Source organism: Macrobrachium rosenbergii, chromosome 7 (assembly GCF_040412425.1).
Source record: "Macrobrachium rosenbergii isolate ZJJX-2024 chromosome 7, ASM4041242v1, whole genome shotgun sequence".
NCBI lineage: Eukaryota > Metazoa > Arthropoda > Malacostraca > Decapoda > Palaemonidae > Macrobrachium > Macrobrachium rosenbergii.
The window spans coordinates 13,403,487-13,425,000 of NC_089747.1; the positions used below are offsets into that span (position 1 = coordinate 13,403,487).

Consider the following 21,514-nt stretch of genomic DNA (forward strand, 5'->3'; position numbering starts at 1 on the left):
CGTTTTATTTGTGTAAACCGTTATTGTGAGTTTCTTTAGTTCTCCTCTTGTTTTCATATCAGATTATTCATAAATACTTGTTACCAAAACTTTTTGTATTGCCCTTATCACTTCAGAAAAGGGAATTAATCCTGACCCCACACTGTATGCATAATATATATATATATATATATATATATATATATATATATATATATATATATATATATATATATATATATATACGTATATATATATATATATATATATATATATATATATATATATATATATATATATATATATATATATATATATATATATATATATATATATATATATATAGAGAGAGAGAAAATAAGAGAGAGGGAGCCCCAGGAAATAAGGAATTGGGAGCCCCAGGAGAGGCAAAAGAGCCCCGTCGTTTATGATGTAGTGGAAGATAAATTTGTGTAGATACCATGAACTTGCCCTGGGATACCCCTCCATTTGCTCACCGGCGGCGAGTAACCGGTTACTGAATTTCTGTTTGAGTTTTTTCTTACTGTTAAAGACAAATTTCGGAATCATGACATATTAAAAAAGACTATTTTTTGTAAAGTTGTGGTTTTAGATTTAAGGATGTCCTAAATCGTTTTATAACAATGCGAAGTCATAATTCAGAAATAAGAAAAAATAGACATTAGGAAATAGAGGAGTGGAGTGTGGGATCCGTAAGACTTTGAGGTTGAGTCAGTCTCTCTCTCTCTCTCTCTCTCTCTCTCTCTCTCTCTCTCTCCCCTGATTGAGAGTGCAGGTGTTGGGAGAGATTATAGACAGTAGGAGGGTGGGCGTAAGAAAAAAAAAAGGGGGGGGAGTGAGAGAGAGAGACAAACTTAAAAAAAAAAAAGAGACAATCCAAGTCTGTTGTTCTTGCGATCTTATGACCCTCTGTGACCTCTAATAAAAAGTGATGAATCTTAGGCTCCCCATTTCTCTCATTTTATTTATTAATGTTGATTGTTTTTACGTGGCTGTTACGAGATTAGATTAGAGGACTGGTGTGGGTCATTTCATCTCATTACTGTGTTGCCGTTTCTTTTTGTTCGGGTGTTGTATTAGATAAAGGTTATGGAACAACCCGTAATGGTTTTATATGATGTGGTCCGTCGTTGGACACGTACGAGATTTATTTTTATACACGTTTTTATTGTCCTTAGTGTCGTGCAGTTGTCTTGACAATGGTCGTGGACTTTTAGGCTGTATTATTTTTGTAATATGAATGAGTCTGTCAGAGACAGTTGAAAAAAATATATTTTTTTTTCTGTTTTACTGGCAACGTTGGATGTTGGGACTGACTTCGTGTGTTGTCTGAATAGTGATTTTGCTTAGATTTCTAAGAAAAATCAGTATGTTTATTCAGTTATGCGTAATATCAATTTGACGCATTTTTAACGACTTTGGCGTTCATGCTGAGGCAAGTTCCAGTCCTCATTAGAGGCAAAGTAAACGAGGATTGCTGAAAAAAGTATTTGTCTCCCAGCTCTTCTATAATACAATTTAATACATTTTCAGTGTTATCTTTTTTTTTAAGCTTTTTTCCGCCCTGTGTGATGGTACATGATGCATTTGTTACCATTTTCCTATTTTCTAATTTTGTCTAAAGAATTTAGCTTCGTCTTGTATTGTTAATCATATTTCATTGGCTCGTGAGACTGCATGGTATCAACTTTTCCCATATTACTGAAGTGTATGTCTGTTTTCTATTCCAACATTCATACGGCATGTAAATTCGTAAGAACTTCTATGAAGATGTTATAGAAACAACACTAATTAAAAATAGCGACGTTGTCTCCCTTAACAGTGCTTTTACTAATATTTGTTGTCACACTATCTAAAAAGGATTATCTTTATACTTATCTGTTTTATTCTTTTGGTATTCAAAATTGACAGGGCGAATTACCCTTTCGTTGTTATTTTGATGCTTGAGTACATTTATTGGATTTGAATAGGCGTAAGGCAACCCACATCTTGAAGACCGCGAATCTGAGAATATCTACTCTTACGAACGAAAGATTAAAAAAAAAAAAAAAAGGAACATATTTGTGATCTAACCGTTTACCTGCTCCAAGAAGGACACACGGAACCATGTTGTGGCCGTTCGCGCGGATGCCTACTGGCCTTCTCAGCTTCTCTCCTTGTGCGGAATGAATAGACCTTTTGGAATGCTCGCGACGGGCTCTTCAATGGAAGAACCAGGAGCTTAGTCGGCCGAATAATAAGCCGTGAATAACCCGCGGACAACCCGTGAATGACTCTCCGAATCCCTACCTGGCAATAGCACGTATTGCAAGAAGAGAAAGTGGGCGTAAAATGTTGGAGGAGGATTGCAGTTGGGTCCCACATTTATTATAAGACTTTTTTTTTTCATTTTCATGTTTTCATTTTGTCAGTGCATTGTTGTTTGTTTTGTTCCGTGATCATGTGTTCCATATCTGCCGGAATGACTTTATGTATGTTTACTTAATTCGTAAGTGTGTTTGTACAGTTTTAGTGGCTACCAGAGGAAATACAACACTGCCTCACTGATGTCGAGTGACTTGCTTACAGTTTCATTTGTAGCTAACTTATGTTTTTTTTTCTCCACATGGTGTGTGCAAGCAGATGTATGTGCATGTGAGTAGAGCTTCTTCATTTCTTTATTTATTCATTTATATATTTTTCCCGAGAAGGCAAATATCTCAGACAAACTCGACCAGTATAAGGTAAATTAGAAAAAAAGTCTAATTTCTAAATGTTTTATTTGTATGTAAGACTCGTTTTATCATAACCCATAAACTCAATGGGCTTTAGTCCTTAATTACCTCATACAGAATATAAAAGCACTTTGAATTTTTTTTTTTTTAGATTTTTGTTGAGCTAATTATTAATCAGCATTTCTTTTAGTTAGATTTCAAATCCATGCCTCTCAGTCAAATAAATTTTTTTTAATAATATCCTCTCTCTCTCTCTCTCATCATACATCATCTTTCATATGTAAATCCCCCACATTATCTCCCCTTTGCTCTTCTCTTCCTTGCATTCGGGTGCGAACCGGGACCTTCTGTCTTATTTAACGGGGAATTGGAGATGAAATATGGGACGAGTTTGTCTGACTCCGAGCTTAGAGTCAACAAACACCCCGATAGCGATCGGCATTTATGAGTCAATATCCTCATCTCTTTTAACCGCTTTGCTCGAAAATGAGGGCGTATGAAACTCTGCTGGCTGTCTCTCTCTCTCTCTCTCTCTCTCTCTCTCTCTCTCTCTCTCTCTCTCTCTTTTTCTTAATCTTATCGGCTGTTTGGGCGTTGCTGATGGAGAATGTGCTGAGCTAGCCGTTTGGTTGTAATGGTTTTTGGGGGTATATGTGATGGCGTGTACGTGAGTTTTATACACATGCCGTTTGGTTGTAACGTTCACAAGATGCTCGTGGTAAATACTTAGCTTAATTGTAGGAAGTAAAAAAATAATATGTGAATCTGGCGTGGTCGGGTGACGAGTTTTATTATAATTATTAATACTAATCATACAAATTAACACTTGAATTATTTAGAATACGTGAACGAAATTATATTCAACAAAACACTTCACACTAGAATCATTAAACGCACAAAATCAACACAATTAAACGTATTCAAATAACGAAATGCACTTAGTAAAAGGAGAAAGACAAGCATATTTTAACAAGAAGTATAATTGTTAAGATGTAATGTGCGATCAAGTGAAGAAAAAAAATCAACAGTGTCGTGCAATGACAATTTATAATATTCTAAAAGCGTTTAATAAAATTAAAAAGTTCATAAATCATGATAAAAAAAAACCTATGTATCTCGACTGACAATACCTCAGTCCTGATCACTTGTTAATCTGGACAGTTGGTAGGTAAAAAGATTAGGTTTATGTAGATTAAGCAGGTTTTGAATAACGACTTTGATAGGATTAGAATTAGAGGTGGTCCTGTGCGAGGTCCTGTGATGGACGGGGCCAGTGTGTCGTCGGTTAAGTCCTCGTAATCTCCACTTGGCCCAGGCCTTGAGGACCGGATCCTTCGGAACACTTGCTTGAGAAGTTTTAAAACAGACTCGTCCGCGAAATCCGATTCCTAATATTCAACTGAAAGGTTCATATTCTTAAATTTGCAGGTGATGTCTGATTCCAAAGTATCCTGTATACAGCGATAATTATTTATGTACGAAAATTTTGGGGACCTCTTGACCATATACTACTGATTGTTTATGCCAATATTAATCTTTGTGGGATGATTTGCCAGTCTCCTCGACATATATTTCCATACAGTTATTGTATGGTATTTTGTGAGTACTTTACATATTTATATCTGCCATATTTAGAACGCAATAATGATAATCTTCAAAAACGTAATCTAAACGCTTAAACACTACTTCAGCTAAAATGTACGGCTTGGAAATGTTGCCCTCAATATTTAGCATTTTTACCACCGTGGGAAAATTGAAATGGGTTTCATTTCAAAAAGCCATTTATTTCAGTCACTGTATTTTTAACATTTATGATTAAGTTTATTCTAATCCATAATAAAATATTTTGAAGAAAATAATTTAATCTTTAAAAGAGTATGTGAAGAAGAGAACTTTGATATTTCATTATATTGATAATGAAATATGTATAAGGCAGGTGAAACGGGAAAAATTAGTGTCGGAAGAAGTGAGCATGAAAAACTTAGGGAAGAATGTAAGCAAGATAAATATTGGAAAAATGTGGCAATCCTCCCTTACTTGTCTTCCATTTTTTCTTTGCATATTATTTTTATCTTCACTTTTGATTCTTATTCTCCATTTGTCTGTCACGTTTATAAACGAATGCATTTCTGTTGATTTTCTTACACCATACACTGTTCACACAGAACATCCAATTCCCAGAATTCATCTTTGTCGGTTAAATACTATCTGCATGTATTGGGTTAGCCTTTTATTTGTTGAATGTGGAGAGCAGGCTATTGCATTGTCTCGGGAATGCCGTTCCTTTGTGAAGGTGATAGTTGCCTTGAAGAATGGTTCTAATCCTTGCAATGAGGCTAGAATAGCTTCTAGTGCCATGTCCCATAGGTGTGGGAATAGCTGCTGGTTTGCGGACAGTTTAAGGTAATGTAAAAACTTGAGGTCATCATTGCCATTTCCTTGACCTGAGCCCGAGCCTCTTTCCTGTCATGGCCTTACGGTACTTCTACGGCCTTCTCCGAGATCCCCCTTCCCCACTCCCGAAGTCTCTCCTCTCGAATAAGATGGAGACGAATTGCAGTTACTATTTATGGAAACCACCGTTGAATCTCTTGGTCCACATTGCAAAGCCACAACAGAATTATTTAGGGAGAAAATGTTGTTGAAATCATCACCGCTGCTGGACCTCCATCCAGTACCGGCCGCTCTGCTTAGTAACTTGTTAATAGGATGTAAATAAAACGGCTTCAGTTTGGACGTTGGGCGCCTCCAACCCAATGCTTTAAATCCAGACATAAACCGAATTTTTACGGGCTGCTCTAGGAGCAAGAACTTGGCTTAATCTCCCAACGGGAACAGGAGCAGAAGAGCGTCTGCTCTCACTCCCCCCTCTTTTTGTATATATTAATTCAGTTGAAGTTTATATACTTTAAAGAAAACTTATCGTTCTTATGTATATTAGTCAGTGACTATATTTCTGTTTTCTAGTTAGAGGTAAACGTTTTTAATATTCCATCCTTAATTCCAAGCACTTCAGGTTTGTCCGCCTTTGACCCTTTTCGTGCATGTTAGATACAGCACATTGGCGGAACAGGAATTTCTTTGACTTATCCGATTCCTTGGTGGAGGTATTGCCTCCCCCCCCAACCCCAACCCGCTATGACGATGAATTGCATCGAATGAAATGCCAAGCTTCTATTTCATGATGATAGGATATTAATGTTAAAAGGGATCTTAATATAACAAAGGAAATTATTTTCAGAGGGGTGTTTAAGTCCCATCGTTAAGTAATCCCACTGAATGTATTCAGCGTTCAAGTTATTGTTAATAAAGATTAACGGGAAAGGTGTATCTAGACGAAATCTTCATTTACACACATGCCTGATATGTTTTAAGTTTATCACAGGCTTGCATGCAAGCATGAAGGCTCATAAAGAAATGTATAGTGTTTAAAGCACAATGAAATCTCCATTCAGCAATCACGGAATGGAAATAAAAAGTTCTCGTGTTTGCAGTCCATTAGATTGTCAGGAGAATTTTTCTTCTGTAAATTATTACCTTGTGATTTGTGATACTATTATATTTTTAGTGTTTTAATGTATAATATATTGAATATATACAATTATATACATTTTTATATATACATATATGTAAGTATGAATATAAATATAAATGTATATATACACAAATATATATATATATATATATATATATATATATATATATATATATATATATATATATATATATATATATATATATATATATATATATTCGTTCACCAACGAATAGCTTTACACCATATATATGTGTGTGGGTATACTCACTAGCCTGAATTTATTAATTTGAGATATATATGCATTATTTTGTTTCGATATTTATGATCGAAAATATATTCGTGCATACGTACAACGATAATATCTATTGGTTTATATTCCTAAATGGGATTGCATGATGATGCGAGTGTACCCTTCAATAGATTTTAATTATCGCTCAAATGGAATGATTTTATATGAGGAAAGAGAGAGAGAGAGAGAGAGAGGTATTGCAATTGCATGTGTAATAATGTAAGGTTAGTCAAGATAGCCTCATGCAATGCGTTCATCCCCCTAAAAATTTAATTGCGGCTTGTGGTTGGTGTAATAGTTGAGCATTACAAAAGGAATCGTCGGGAAAAAGCAATTAACGAAGTGCAATAATGTTTGGGAATGCTAAAAGGATTTTTGTTCCTTCTCTTGTTTTCGCAGTGCTGCTCATCAGTAGGGCGTTTGCAAGTTTCCCCCACCTGCAATTGGCTTGAATGTTTCGTGCTAATAGTACTCACCTTTTATTGCTGTTTATTTTTAATTTTTTTTTTACTGCTTATCTTTCCCAATGCCTTGTAAGCTTCTCACCCAGATTGGTTGGAATAAGTGCTTTGTAAGCTTCTCACCCAGATTGGTTGGAATAGTTTTTCCTGTATTCCAGTTTTTGTACTCTCTCTCTCTCTCTCTCTCTCTCTCTCTCTCTCTCATTTACTTGATAGCCTGCCCGCCACCATGACCATCTGGTGGAATGATTCGAATTTTATTTCCGCCTTTATCATTGATATGCGAAAGGAAATTTTAATTTATTGAAGGGATTTTGTGTTAACTGAATAATTGTAGTAGTGTTATTTGTTTTGTTTATAATCCTTGATTCCTTAGACGTTGTAACATGCATGTAACATTCATTGCAGTACAATCATGAGAGAGAGAGAGAGAGAGAGAGAGAGAGAGAGAGAGAGAGAGAGAGAGAGAGAGGTCTAAAAGCTAGTTGTCGAGGTCAAATAAAAGGCCAGGTAATCCCACAATTTAGCAAAAGAATTTTTCTGAATATGAGCACTTCTATAACAGCGACTGGTTATACCCCGAATAGGTATTGTTGATGGCATGGGAGATTTTTGCTGTATGCGCCGTCCACAAAATTTGCTTTCAATTTTGTGAATTTCCGATATACCCATGGGAAATCCTTTCAAACTCTGTGCCGTCTTATTATTATTATTATTATTATTATTATTATTATTATTATTATTATTATTATTATTATTATTATTATTTTTTATTTTTAACTCATCATTCTAAGATACAACCCATGACTCATCTCTATTAGGCTTTATTGTTTTACCTTTCCTTGTGTAAATCAAGCCTGGGCTAGATAAAGGCTTTATGTTGGTAGTCCCACCTGCGTCTGCACTGGAGTACTGTGAGAAACTAATATTAATAATATATTAATGATAATTGTAATTGCAGCAAAGTTTAATGCGATGATTTTGGAGTTCAAGCGAGGCCAGAGACTTATAGGTGAAACTTTAGGCGAATTTTGGTTAAGTTTGTAATGGAACCCTGGGGACGGGCACCTGGGCACGGGCCCCCCCATGAAAAATAATTACAAAATAATGTTATTGAAGTTTTAGATAATATTAGTATAAATGAGAAATTTGAAAACTGGAAAATATAAAAAATCTATCGTATGTATGTATGTATGTATGTATGTATGTATGTATGTATGTATGTATGTATATATATATATATATATATATATATATATATATATATATATATATATATATATATATATATATATATATATATATATATATGAAGATTGCCCCCATGAAATTTTTCTGAATCTGCTAGTGGTGGCTAAGTCTGTAATGGATCACTACGCAGATTTTGTGTTTCCAGTAATAGTCAACTAGTCCGGCATTAATGATGTGGATTGTTTTACTCAAAAGGTAATCGACCTATTTCCATGCATTTTATTTTTCAGCTTTTCAGCCAAGCGTCAGGAAAAAAAATCTGGTGTCACCCAAATCATGTAATCCAGTTCTTGACAAGCCTTCCCAAGAACTGTCAGTGAAAGTGTATGATTTGGTCTGGATACCATTCATCATCATCACCATAATAATAGTCATCACCACCATAATAATATTTATTATTATTATTATTATTATTATTATTATTATTATTATTATTATTTCTCTAGGTTGGTGTTTATGACGTTGGGAGAAACGTTCATTTCTCGTTAATTCAGAATTGACGATCTGATCGAAGAAAGCATTTCAGTCTTACGTCCAGATGCTGACCGATCTTAATACATGATTGTTATTTATTTATTAATTTATTTATTTACACAAGTAATCCGAATTATTTACTGGCTCAACACGTAACAAACACCACAGCTATGTGAACAATAACGTAGCGGGTAAGTGATCAAGTACACAAACTTACCCGTTCCAGTTCGTATTAATTCACGCCTTCTGAAGAAGAGGTTCTGACCGACAGCCTTGGGAACGGACGGGAAATCTAATTTGTCAGCCACTTTGATCTTGTACTTGTCAAAGTCACCTCCCGCTAATGTGCTAAAGCTTGCTTAGGTACAGTCTCTCTCTCTCTCTCTCTCTCTCTCTCTCTCTCTCTCTCTCTCTCTCTCTCTCTCTCTATCCCCGTTCCTTGGAAAAAGGCGGGAGACTCCCTCTTATCTCTCCCGTCCGTTATTTAAGTATTTAATAGTGCCTTGGTGTTCTTAAGGAATTGTTAGGGATTTTCTTATCTGTTTCTTTTTCCAGTGTTATTTATGCTATGTTTTCTATTTCTTTGGCTTTCTCGTTTCATTTGTATTGGTTGAATTGTTTTTCCCTTATATGTAATTTGTTTAATGACAGTACTATATTATTCTCATTTTTCCTGTACATTTTTATATATATATTTCTCCCTTTTCCGTTTTATCTCTGTAATTGCTTGAATTAAGCTCCTTCCATTTTATGTACAACATTCTATTTTTGTTCTTTTGCTGTACATTTGGTTTTTACTCTTTATCCTCTTTATTCCTTTCTTAGATTAATGTATCCCTTTTGTGCCTCATAGTGTGAGATTTCTTGCGCATTAAAGGATTACCTCATGTGTCGATGTCAGACAATGCCTTTGTTATTGTTAAGAAGCAGTTCTGGGAATTGTCGTTACGTATGTTATAAATCCTTTTTATTATTACGATCTCTCTCTCTCTCTCTCTCTCTCTCTCTCTCTCTCTCTCTCTCTCTCTCTCTCTCTCTATATATATATATATATATATATATATATATATATTATATAATATATATATACATATATATACATATATATACACATACACATATATACACACACACATGCAGTGCAGCTTTCGTTCATGTAAGTAAAAACAATCCTATCACTTGCTGGACATACGTTAAAAAGCTGATATATTCTAGTATGTTGGAAAAACTTAACTGAATCTAGTAAAATAATAGTAAGTTTTTATAAGGATATGAATATCAACTTAGAAATGTATAAGCTTGACGATTTATTCCTTTTGCTTTATTTTCCATTTTCCCATGCGGTACATTCCACACACACACACACACACATATATATATATATATATATATATATATATATATATATATATATATATATATATATATATATTTATTTATTTATTTATTTATTTATTTATTTATTTATTTATTCAGTTGCTAACTTTGAACGAGGCTGTCAGGGTGCTGTCATTTCCTTGTCTGCCTGAGAACTTGGTCTTAACTCAGAAGTTTCATCCCCAAAAATCAGAGTTAAGCAAATGCAGGCTGGAGAGTGTTATGCATCCAATGCACCTCACGACCCGTTCGAAGTTATTCCCCCTTCATTAACTGTCGCTGGTAATGATCGTAGCTAAATTCGTTTGCAACTATCTCTCTCTCTCTCTCTCTCTCTCTCTCTCTCTCTCTCTCTCTCTCTCTCTCTCTCTCTGTGTGTGTGTGTGTGTGTGTGTGTGTGGCTCGCTTAAGGCATTTCATTTCGTGATTTTGTTGATTCTCTCTCTCTCTCTCTCTCTCTCTCTCTCTCTCTCTCTCTCTCTCTCTCTCTCTCTTGTAGCTCGCGTAAGGCATTTCGTTCCGTGAAATTGTTTCTCTCTCTCTCTCTCTCTCTCTCTCTCTCTCTCTCTCTCTCTCTCTTGTATGTATGTCTTGTGAGACATACTATATTTTGGCGATTTCTGTCCAGCAAATAAGTCTTTCTTGAAACTGTTGCCTTCTAGGGGTTAAGCTTCTCACATTTTCCCTTTCCTTCAACTTTCTTGGAAGACGAAGTTAGACAGTGGCACAAAGTTGTCGGTATCCGTCACTTTCGTACAGAGAAGCGAAAGCAACGTAGAAGTCTTACAATTTTATTCTTATTTTCCAGAATAACCAAATCCATATTTGGCACTATTAATCATGGTCGGTGCACTTCACAAAACGCAAGATTTCCTTTCCGTATATAAATATCGGAATTATGTAAATCACACGGAGGGTCTTCTTCATGAATATCAGGCTTCGCACGGGAGTGATTCCCTGATATTTTGTATTTCAGGTGATGTGCCTCGCCGACCTTTTGATTTATCGGCCGTAATTGATTGCCTCTGTGGACCCCCTCGCGGGGTGGGGGGTCGTATGTCAGGGCTCCCCGTTGCAGCAGTTCTTGCAAATCAGTTGCAGTCGGTGCAAATTAACGCTCACTGCGTTATGGCCTCAATACGGAGTGGGTAATGCTGGGAATTGGATTATTTGGGTGTAAATTATCACCTCCTTGATCCAGTTCTCCTCCTCCTCCTCCTCCTCCTCCTCCTCCCCAAAATCCCGCTTTCGCTGATGCGTATTTGAAAGCGACTGTACATGTTTAGAATGTGAATTTTTTTTCACCGTGGATGAGACTGGTTTGGATAATTTTCTCCTGTTTTTTTTTTTACCATGATTTATGATTTATGATTTACGAGGTCTAGGCTGTCAAAGCAAGCACTAGGGCACTTTCGACAATTCAGCGCTTCAGAATGTGAAAAGAGGGTGTTGGAGTGGTTGGACAGCAAGATTGAAGTAAGAAAGGAAGGGTGCAGCTAGGGGGAGTAAAAGACACTGCATACACCCTTTAGTAATGCCTGCAGTGCACCACGCGAGGTGCATTGACGACACTACCACCCTATAGGATGCTCTTTGTGTAATCTTGGTATTTTCATTGAAATTTCCCTCGCTTTATCTCTAACTGAACTTCTCACATATGCGAGTTTAGTTCTGTACAAGGTTGGTAGGAGAATAATGATGATTTTGACGTGTCCAGGATCAATAGTAATAATTAGAATACATTCGGTCTGTTCCATTTTACTTTCATTGATTTCTTTAATCCACCGTAAGTGTCTACGTTATCCATTCCTCTGCGCCCTCCGTCCTAATACTTTTCCAGATATCTATAAAATTTTATGTCATTTCAAGGATTCTACTGCTTTTGGAGAGGGCGATGTACATCGTTACATCTTCAAGAACCCCCATTCTGATGTCCTAGTACTCTTCTTAGCTAATCATTGGTCGGAGAGCTGAAGTTACTCATAACTTGTCCAGTGAAGTTTGCAAAATTACTCTTTCTCTGAAACACTGTGTGACTGAGGCTTCGTCAAGTAGTGCAGCCGTTTTATCTTACGGTAAGCATTGCAGTGCTTCACGTTATCGTTACGCACTGTTGCCACACTGTAACAGTTATGGTAAGCTTTGCAACCTCCTGTCGACTCTCCACTTTTATTTCAAATGAATTCCACAGTCTCTAACCGCCCAGTCACGCCGGCCGCTTTCCGGAGAAATTTTCAGTGTTAATCTTCGTTAAGTTGTATGTGATTAAAAATCTGAGAAATTAAAAGAAATGTTCACTTTGCATGGCAGTATTGTACCCTGGGGATTCTCGCTTGTCAAAAAAGCTGGCGTACTTTGGGTTTCAAGTAATATGAAACGATCGAACATTCTTTCCCGACTGGCTGTTTAGCACTTTCGGATATTGACAGTCAAAATCCTTCACATTGTGACGGCAGTGGCGTCTATTGATATATTCGAAATTTAACATAAAATGCTGAAAAAGACAAAACTGCCATCTGACGAGATTTAACAAAAATTGGTTGATGAATTAATGGTTAGGAAATAGTAAATTCATTTTAATATTCGATTGTCTAGAATCTTTGGCTTATATGAATTATTTTGCTGAAATGAGGGCGTACAAAACTGAAATATGCTCAGCGTGAGTGAATTTTTCTGCATTTAATTGTTGGATATGGAAAGTCTTACTGCTGGTTTAAAGTCGGTGAGTATATTACGTATTACTTTGTAATATGGTGTTTATGTTACTCCTAAAAAATATTATATGTTACTGATTACAGCAGCTGTTGCGTGTGAAGTAAATAAAGTGCATATCTTGTGGTAATAATGCTAACAGGCATAATGCCTTTAAGGTCTTCTTTGCTTGAATAAAACATACGATGCACTGCAGCCATGACAGCATTCAAGGTTTTAGAATATAGTGTCATACATTTTTTCACTTGCTTTATTCTGTCATCTGTCATCCAAATTAAGCTCAGTTCTCTCAGCAGGGCAGTTATTTGCTACCGTGCCTCATTAAATGTTCCGTGGCACAGTTCCAATGCCAGTGGACTGGCATTTTAGCAGAGGGTCACGTGCAACCTCGAGAAGAACACATGCAGGAGGAGTACATTAATTTTATGACAGAAGTAAGTCAAAAAGTTTGCTCCTTTTGTAGTCGGTTGCAGCATATTGCTTCGTTTTATGAGAATGGCATCTTTTGGCATTAATGGTCTAGTTATTCTTACGCTCATGGGAGACATAAGTACGTATGCATATTATGTCTATATATATATATATATATATATATATATATATATATATATATATATATATATATATATATATATATATTTGTATATATGTATACATACGTGTATATATTTGTTATATGTATACAGTCATATAAGCTTATAAACGTCAATGAAAGCTACAAACGTCCTTAATATCCAATTCACTCTACCTCGAAATAATATATTTTCATATATGTTACCGAAGGGGAATTTTTAGTTGATAATAAGTTCGACGACGAACTTATTATCAACTAAAAATTCCTTCGGCAACATATATGAAAATATATTATTTCGAGGTAGAGCGAATTGGATATTAAAGGACGTTTGTAGCTTACTGATTGTATATGAATCACGGCGATGTGATAAAAAGTCATTATATACAGTATATTTATATGTATGTATACATACGCGAATATATATATATATATATATATATATATATATATATATATATATATATATATATATATATATATATATATATATATATATATATATTCAGTCATTCAGTGAATGAATGAATGAACAATTACGAGAAAAGTTCACACATCACTTGCAACCTTCCCATGGTATTGGAAAAAATATTTGAATTTTTATTTTATTCCCAAAGTTTCGGTGTAAAAAAAAAAGAATAAGGAAAAATACAATAAGTGAATCTTCCTTATTTTATTTGGGAATAAAATAAAAATTCAAATATTTTCCCGGGACCATGGGAAGATTGCAAGAGATGCGTGAACTTTTCTCGTAATTATTCAGTCATTCACATCTTTCTAATTTTTCATCAGCAGGCGTACATGGAAATGACGAAAGGTCCTAGAACTTTTCTTTGACACGTTGCCATATTTAGTCCCTCTGGCATCCGAAAATGTGCATCGAGGAGTGTTCTTACTATGATGTCCAAATATTGTCTCTTGCGTCATCGTGACGTCAAGAACGCTAAATCTCGCGGCGAGATAGCGAGCGGAAGAACGTCATTCAGACGTTAAAACCTCTTGATTAAATGCGAACAGTGGAGTGAACTTTCATTTAGTTTATTGTTTAAGTTTGAAAGTTAATATTGTTTATCATTTTATTTTCCTCTTATGAAGCTCTACATTAAATAAATTCGAATATTATCCACAAATGAAAGCAGAATAGTTTATTGCTTATGTTGGAAAGTTAACTTTGTTAATTTTATTTTCCTCTTAGGAAGTTGTATATTATATGAATTCGAACACTGTTTAAGATTCTAAGTGGATGGCATCTTTCATATGTAACTTTGAAAAGCCAGAAACTGTGAAAGATGTAAAACTTATATTTAGGTGTCATATATGAATTCGAATATTATTGGAAAACTGTAACCAGAAGGTATATTTCATTTGTAACTTTGAAAAGCTAGAAATTATGATAGAGGTAGCACTAATACCTTGGTGAATTATGTTAAAATATTAGAATTAATGCTGGGATGAAATGTTTAGTCGAGTGACTATGACAATGACATTGTTAAAGGAAAACGGTGCATAATCTTCCTGAGGTCAGCTGAAATAACCCAAAGGTATACATTCTCTCAAGATGTGTTCTTTCGTATAGAGCAAGTTCATGCCAGGTACACCTCCCATGCAGTGAATTTTCTGCTTCATATACATTTAATTAAGTCTCCATCGTCATGCTTCCGCCACCAGTTACAGGAATTGATAAATATAAAAGTATTGGAATGAAATTTAATGCTTTAGCTGGAAGCAGAATGGGGACCGACCGCAGGTTGAACTCTTGGTATTTCTGTTTTTAAACTCTTGCGTGCCCGCGCACTCTCGCTCGGCTCCGCGTACGAAAATGTCCCTTGAAGCTGTGTGTGTGTGTGTGTGCGTTTTATTTTTTTATTTTTTTTTTTCAAGGGTAAGGCCAATAAATAACCGAAAGGTTACACGGCCATTACTATTCATCATGGGGGCTTATAGGTTCAGTGTGTATGTCATTTAGTGGAGGGACAGAGTCATTTTAATTTGCATTTTGGCTGTACGTATTTGAAGAACAGATTTGGAGAGAGAGAGAGAGAGAGAGGAATTTTGTAGGTTCATATGGTTGTCAGAGGAAAGTTGTGGTTTTAATGGTAGAAACGGAGATAGGAAATTTTTTAGATCCATGTGGAGGTGAAAGGAAAGTTTTTATTTCAGTGGAGAGAGAGAGAGAGAGAGAGAGAGAGAGAGAGAGAGAGAGAGAGAGAGAGAGAGAGAGCGGTTTTGTAGAGTCATGTGGTTTACAGAGGAAAGTCTTGGTTCTAGTGGTAGAAAAAGAGAGGAAATATTTTACATCCATGAGGACTGTGAAAGGAAAGTTTTGATTTTAGTGGAGAGAGAGAGAGAGAGAGAGAGAGAGAGAGAGAGAGAGAGAGAGAGAGAGAGAGAGAGAGAGAGAGAGATATTACTTGAAGATTGTTTCCACCCCCTGTGGGACGAGAGATTGCCTCGTCAAGGCAATCATTTGCGCTAGTTATTGGAAGCAGGGATGTCAGATCTGACTTTTGAATGGGATACGATGTGCCAGATCGAGTCAGAATTGCGACCTGGATTGGGATCGCTTAAATGACAAATGTCACCACATATTGCTTCTTATGGCCTAGAGAGAAAGTGAAAGCGCGTTTCTTTGCGTAAATATTTTGCTTTTTACAAGAAGTTCTTGGATGTGGTGGAGAAATGGTGAGACAGATATTGAAATTGTCAGGTAGTAAAGGTTTTTGTTAATGAGAGAGAGAGAGAGAGAGAGAGAGAGAGATTGAATTTTATTTGATAGTTACTTAGACCATTGAGATCACTTTATTTTTTAAGCATACCTTTGTGATGATATTCCCTTTTCTTACAAGTACGTGATTTGTCTTTTGTAAGAATTTTCATTAATCTAAATTGATGGTCTGTGGAAAGAAAACCTTTATCACCGCTACGATTTACATTATGTAGCCAGATTGCATTTGACTCTTTCCTGTCTCGGTTAATCTTAAATAAAGGTACGGGTTAAATTGAATGTGTTTTTACTCAACGATCGGGCTTTGACTATCCAAACGTTTTCTTGTTTTTTAGATGTTATATTACGCTATTCTTATCTTTGATGTTATTGGACATTTCATAAGGTTTTTGTAATTTTCAACATGTTATCAGATTTTCCGTAATATTACTATGATTTTAGTGTGTTATTAGGCATGTCATAAAGTATTTGTAATTTTCATTGAGAATTCGATTTTTCTTAACTCAAATTTGGCCGTAGAATTTTTTTAGTGATAAGTCTTTTCTCAAGTTATGAAGATTGTAATGATATTTTTAAAATTTAAATTTATGTCTTATTTCATTCTAAATCTGAGCTTCTTGATTGAGGAACATTTCGGATTTTTATAACGCTGAATTTGGTCTCATAGGCGATTCCAAAGGAAAGTTGCGGAAAATTTCTTGGATAATGAAAACAAATTCGGATTGGTAAAGCCACGGAAAGTATTCTTCTGAAGCCCATAAAGAAATCAACAGAGCTGTAATTATTACACTGAATTGTGTAAGCCCGTATAGAATGAGCCAAAAGGCTTTGCCTCGGTATAGCAGTCAAAGGAATGTACCGAGCAGAGTAGAGAAAATAAAAGATGAGGGTGAAAAGAGTTGTAGATGATATCGGGTTAGAAATAAATTAGTAACTGGTGAATATCCTGGTAAGGAAACATTATAACATTAGGAAAATGTAAGGAAAGTGAACTTCGGGTTATTTCAAACAGTGGAACTTAAGCAAAGATTTGAAGTCCAATTTTAGAATAATAATAATAATAATAATAATAATAATAATAATAATAATAATAATAATAATAATAATAATAATAATTATTATTATTATTATTATTAAATAATAATGTCACCGCCGCGAAATTTACTAGAGAGAGAAAAAAAGATGAGCCCTTTGTTCAAGAACAAATTTTAAAAGTTTTTTTCCCTTGCTTGCTTGAAGACAGCTTGAAGATTTCCTCCCCGAAAACTTTCGCTGCAACTCTTTAAGAGTAGGAAACGAGAGAGGCAGGAGATGATGACGTCTTATGACGAAACTCGGATACGAGTCTTTCCCTTGATGAAATTATGACTCGTCCTCTCTCTCTCTCTCTCTCTCTCTCTCTCTCTCTCTCTCTCTCTCTCTTGTTGTTGTCGTTGTTGCTGCTGCTGCTGCATACTGCTGGGTATTACTTGATTTAGAATCGTGTTGTTTTGTGTTATACTACTGTTGTTGCTTCTGCTGTTCCTGCTGCTGCTGCAGACTGCTGGGTTTTACTTGATTTAGAATCGTGTTGTTTTGTGTTATACTACTGTTGTTGCTTCTGCTGTTCCTGCTGCTGCTGCAGACTGCTGGGTTTTACTTGATTTAGAATCGTGTTGTTTTGTGTTATACTACAGTTGTTGCTTCTGCTGTTCCTGCTGCTGCTGCAGACTGCTGGGTTTTACTTGATTTAGAATCGTGTTGTTTTGTGTTATCAACTGCTGTTGTTGCTTCTGCTGTTCCTGCTGCTGCTGCAGACTGCTGGGTTTTACTTGATTTAGAATCGTGTTGTTTGTGTTATCAACTGCTGTTGTTGCTTCTGCTGTTCCTGCTGCTGCTGCAGACTGCTGGGTTTTACTTGATTTAGAATCGTGCTGTTTGTGTTATCAACTGCTGTTGTTGCTTCTGGTGCTGCTGCTGTTGCTTCTTCAGACTGCTGGGTATTACTTGATTCAGAATTGTGTCGTTTATGTTTTCAACTGCTGTTTTTGCTTCTGCTACTGCTGCTGTTGCTGCTGCTGTTTGCTGGGTATTACTTGATTTAGAATCGTGTTGTTTGTTTGCTCAACGGCTGTTGTTGCTTCTGCTGCTGCTGCTGCTGCAGACTGCTGGGTTTTACTTGATTTAGAATCGTGTTGTTTGTGTTATCAACTGCTGTTGTTGCTTCTGGTGCTGCTGCTGTTGCTTCTTCAAACTGCTGGGTATTACTTGATTCAGAATTGTGTTGTTTATGTTTTCAACTGCTGTTGTTGCTTCTGCGACTGCTGCTGTTTGCTGGGTATTACTTGATGTAGAATCGTGTTGTTTGTTTGCTCAACGGCTGTTGTTGCTTCTGCTGCTGCTCCTGCTGCAGACTGCTGGGTATTATTTGACTTACTTGATTTAGAATCGTGTTGTTTGTGTTTTCAGATATACACACAGGCTTACGTCTCCTTTAAATACACCCAAGGGCACATTAGCCTGCCTGTTTTAATGAGGCTTATTATTATACTCCAAATTTCAATTATTTTGGGTCGTCACCGCAACATCCACACACCCATTACCACGAATGTGTTTTTTTATGTAATCTAAATGCGTTCTGTGAAACTGACACGGCCCCTGTGAACAAAATTAACACAAAGCATATTCATCCGATTTTTATTGCAGCTGTTTTATAAATTCGATTTTATAGCGTTTAAGTTGAAGGCCGTGAACTGTGGCTTTACTGTTGACGTGGAAAGATAAGATCCTATGCGTAAGATCAGAAATTTTGATTCTTAAACTGATTTATGATTATTCTCTCTCTCTCTCTCTCTCTCTCTCTCTCTCTCTCTCTCTCTCTCTCTCTCTCTCTCTCTCTCTCTCTTTGATTTCTAAATAATTATCTCTGTAGTTATGTAGGTGATTCTGAATAATTCTCTTTGTTGCGACTATAGACGATTTTAAACAATCGTCTCACTCGCTGATTTTACGACACTGAATAATGAATAATACTCTCTCTCTCTCTCTCTCTCTCTCTCTCTCTCTCTCTCTCTCTCTCTCTCTCTCTCTCTCTCTCCCCTTAATCAAATATGCTCTGCCAAGGATCAGTTTTCATCTTCTATAGCCTAAAGAAAGGAAGAGGTCTTGAAGTGACAGATGACCATATTCAGAGAGGCAACACAAACTCCACCCCCCCTTTTTTTTTGAAGCAGAAATTTCAAAGAGTTCGAAACTCGGAAAGATATGTTTACAACTTCCTCGAATGTTGAATTTGAAGGAATGGCACTATGGCTGAAGCATTGCCCTTAATGGGTTTTGAAATTTGGTAATGTCACGTGACGAGGAACTTTGAACTTTGGCATGTGTTACCGTCTGGAATTTGATGTCCAGTCTTCAGTCAGAGTTGGAGTATAAACAATTTGATTATAGCCTTTTATTGAAGGGTTGATTTTTTTATAAACTAAACTTGGTTTTAAGTTTTGCTGATTAATAAGGGATATTTAATGTGTTTCCTTTGTAATATTAGAGTTTTCAATTCTCACCAAAAGCATTGGTAAATTTTTCATATATGCTTTTATCGTCGGTAGGCCGAATAGTGGAGGGTATTGTTGTTTTAGTTAACACCAACCATGTGCTGGCACGGGCTCTTGCCCATAATGGTGGAGGAAAGAGGGCGTTCGTCAATCACATATCTGATAAGAAAAAAAAGTTAAAAGAAAAGAGAAGAAAAATGCCTGCAAAATAATGACGTTTTTTTAAGAAGATGAATTTGGAGAAAAAAAGATAAATATATCACGTCGTGGAAGAAGAAAGGAAGATGCCATCTCGAATTAGGTGATTGTTGATTCAGATACTGTTCACGTGTGGATAGTAGTTCGAACGTATGTATGTATGTATGTATGTGTATACATACATACATGCATACGCAATAGCATCAGCTGGGCTCATGTGAGCACCAGAAGAGATGGAAGACCAGACCTATTTTGATGAGAATTTCCAGGAAAGGAAGATAGAAATGAGTGGAAATTTGTGGAAGATACAACACAAACACATACACATATATATACATATACATATATATGTATGTATGTATGTGTATGTATGCATATATATTTGTATGTATATGTGTTTGTGTCTGTTTTACAAATGTTCATTAAAGGTAGCCATTTTATTTTTTAGGTGTCATCCTCTCTCTCTCTCTCTCTCTCTCTCTCTCTCTCTCTCTCTCTCTCTCTCTCTCTCTCTCTCTCTCTCTCTCTCTCTCAGAATTTTCACAATAGATATGACTGTGCAATTTTTGTATCTAACACTTTAATCTCTATATAATTTATTTATTTTTTTTAGACTGACGTGATAAATATGTATATATCACAGATTCGTACCATAGGAACGCCCCTTGGAACGCTAGGGGATTTCTTTCCTGTGACGGCTAAATACCTTTTCCGTTCTTTAACGTCGTGTTTTTGGACGTGCGCGTCTCTTCCTCGCCCTTCCTTTTCCAGGAATTATCCCTTTCCCCATCGGAGGTCTGACATTAACTAGAAAGTTCCGTCACTTCACTGCATTGTATGCGCAACTTCTTGGATGGGGAAAGACCTTACGTAATATCCGTAGCATGATTTTTGGTTTTGTTCTTCCTATTCGTGACCTGGTTTATCCGAAGGAGGTGACCCAGCTTCATCTTGTTCTTGTTTTCCCGTACGTATTATGCTTATTTATTCATGTTTATTCATTTATTTATTTATTTATCTTTGATAGGGACCTCATGTGAAATATTTTCGGAATTTGACTTCCGTCTTGGTGACCTGGTTGCTCCTTGAGGGTTGCTTCTTCCTCCTCCTCCTCCTCCTCACCCTCCTTCTACCTTCCCTCATCTCTTCATCCATCTTCTGCAGCCCTTCCCCCTTCACGGACGACGCCTGCCAAGCGCCCCTTGGATCGATAGTTTACATGCGAAATGTTCTTAATAATGACTCAAGAACAAGGCTCGCCCAAGGCGCCGACATAGAATCGGTTATCACCTGACATCTCTCTCCCTGCCGGATGCTCTCCATTATGAAGAGGAGCATCTTGATGTTTATTGTGCCCATTCCTGTCCCCACCCTTCCTTCCCCCCTTCCCCTCCCTCAACCCGTCACCTCTACCCGTTCTCTATCTTCAAAGCAATCCCCCAGCCCAAACGCAGAGCAGAACCCATTATTCACACTTCGCACTTCATAACCAAAGACCTTAGTTCATTTTTCACTTCATTGCCAAAGACCTTTTTGTTCATCCCTCTCTTCATTACCAAAGACGCGTTTCATTTCCCAACTACATGATCAAAGTCTTGCGGTTATTGTCCGCTTCATAATCATTGGCTGTCTTTCTTGTTCCACTTCATAATCTAAGACTTTATTTCAATT

General features: G+C 36.3%; 1 protein-coding gene across 1 annotated transcript in view; it reads left to right on the forward strand.

The window, feature by feature from the left end:
- LOC136840144 (pseudouridylate synthase RPUSD2-like) overlaps nt 1-21,514 on the forward strand; it is a 1,228,991-nt gene that overhangs the window by 260,003 nt on the left and 947,474 nt on the right. The gene's annotated exons all lie outside the window — the stretch shown is intronic.